The 1,838-nt window shown below is 37.9% G+C and overlaps 1 long non-coding RNA gene across 1 annotated transcript; it reads right to left on the bottom strand.

The window, feature by feature from the left end:
* Positions 1 to 324: 324 nt before the first annotated feature.
* On the bottom strand, positions 325 to 1,395 carry LOC106326373. The gene is made up of 4 exons (XR_001267214.1): positions 1,079 to 1,395; positions 949 to 988; positions 532 to 771; positions 325 to 453 (listed from the first exon to the last, which is right to left on the bottom strand). It is a non-coding gene; the product is annotated as an uncharacterized LOC106326373 (long non-coding RNA).
* Positions 1,396 to 1,838: the final 443 nt, after the last annotated feature.

The following is a 1,838-nucleotide window of genomic DNA, read 5'->3' as shown; positions in this document are numbered from 1 at the left end:
CATTCAGAAAATGGACTCTACTGATACAAAGTAAGCCAAAAAAAAAACACTTACCACAGCTTTTTCAATAATTGGAAAACGAAGCATGCTGGTTTGCGAGGCTTCAGTTGCTCTTTACAAAGAATTTGAATGATCTCTGTCGAGAAGAGACCATTCTTCTAGGTAGTAGGTAAGCATGTCACACATACTGCCGGTTGTATCCTTCCTTTCATCCTGCAGAACGAAGGAGAAACACTTGAAAGACAATCATTTAAAAAAAAAGAAACAGAGCTTGATCTAAAGGTAATTACTAAAATCATTGGAGTGACGTGTTGGCACCTTTATATTTTCATTTTTTTCTGGCATTTTCTATTGATCAACAGTTGCATCAACTATCCATGTCTGAACTGTATAAGAGGCTTCAATGACGTCTTTTCTCGACCATTATCTTGCATGTAAAGCTAACTTCTTTCTCTGATAATACACAAACCAACAAAGTAAGCACATGAGGACAAATGAAACCAAGCGGTACGGCCAGACGCAAATGCTTACCTTATTATGTCTCAATTTGAGAAGGTTTGTTCCAAAATTAATAGCAACGCTTTCAAGAATACTGATGAAAGCTCCGATGACACAATCTCCCATGTTTAAAGAACAGATACATCGATCATGTAAAGCTGCTAACTTGGTGCAATCACAACCTCAGGCTCTCATGTGATCTTAAAGCCTTCAAAATCTGCAAGAGAAGAACCCATCTAAGCATATAACCCAAGAGGAGATACGTGATGGTAACTGCAAAAGATGCAAACAAAAACACAAGCTTGCAGCTTGGGTTATGTGATAAAAACAAAACTGTCCATAAAACATCATCGAGTGTTTCTTCAATCGTTAAATCTATTGAAACAGAGATCAAATATTGAAACAGAGATCAAACTGAAGATTATGAGATAATTGAAGAGGCAAAACAACCTGTGAGGAGACGCTTGAGAGTTTCAGATCTAGATTGATTCTAAACAACAGCGAGGAGGATAGATGAGTTCAACATTCCAACGAAAAAGAAGTTTCAAGCGTTATTAAGACTTGTGAGGATGATGTTTACCGGAAGAAACGACGCGTCTGACAGCTTGATCTAGAGATTCGTCATAACGATTTGTCTCACATAACCCTTCCAAACTCTAATGTCGGTTTATCTACTCAGAGCTCGAAGAACAGAAAGAACCCTAAAAGTCAATGGTGGCAAAGACGGCGAACAGCGCAGGAGAGGGAGCTTCGTAGTGGGATGGTGATTAAAGACGATTTAAGACCATTAATTATCGAAGAACCGTTACAGATGCTGGATCGAAGGAGAGCGTAGAGGCTGATTAGGGTTCCAGCATAAGAAGATTGTGGTCGTCGGCACATGAAGCCCAAACGCCAAGCCCGTATCAATATAATCAGGCTTTAATGAAACAGTGCGTTTCTGACGTGTCGCAACAGGAGCCCGCGAATTGATGACGTGGCGTCCTTGTTGGCATCATCAGGGATCCAAAGCTTACTATATATAAAGATGTATCATTTACAAAGGCTCTTAATTATTCTAGAAAGAAACAAATATTGCCGTGTCGTGTAATAGTCTTTTCTTAATGAACTTGAAAAAGTAAAGTCATGAAAATTAAGGGATATCTCTTCGTTGAATTTGTTTGTTAGTGTAAATCTATATTGCACAAAAGTCAGAAGCTTCAAAGAAATGGTCAAAATTACAAGTGTTTTTGCGACAAAAATAGTTGATGATGCTATTGTTAAATGTGAATAAGATTAATCAATGGTGCTGCGAATATCTATTTTGGGAAAAATATCTAGTATGATTTCTTATAAGGTTT

This window comes from Brassica oleracea, chromosome C2, assembly GCF_000695525.1.
Source record: "Brassica oleracea var. oleracea cultivar TO1000 chromosome C2, BOL, whole genome shotgun sequence".
Lineage (NCBI taxonomy): Eukaryota > Viridiplantae > Streptophyta > Magnoliopsida > Brassicales > Brassicaceae > Brassica > Brassica oleracea.
Note: the sequence above shows the minus strand (reverse complement) of the source record. Positions and strands in the feature narration are given on the sequence as shown.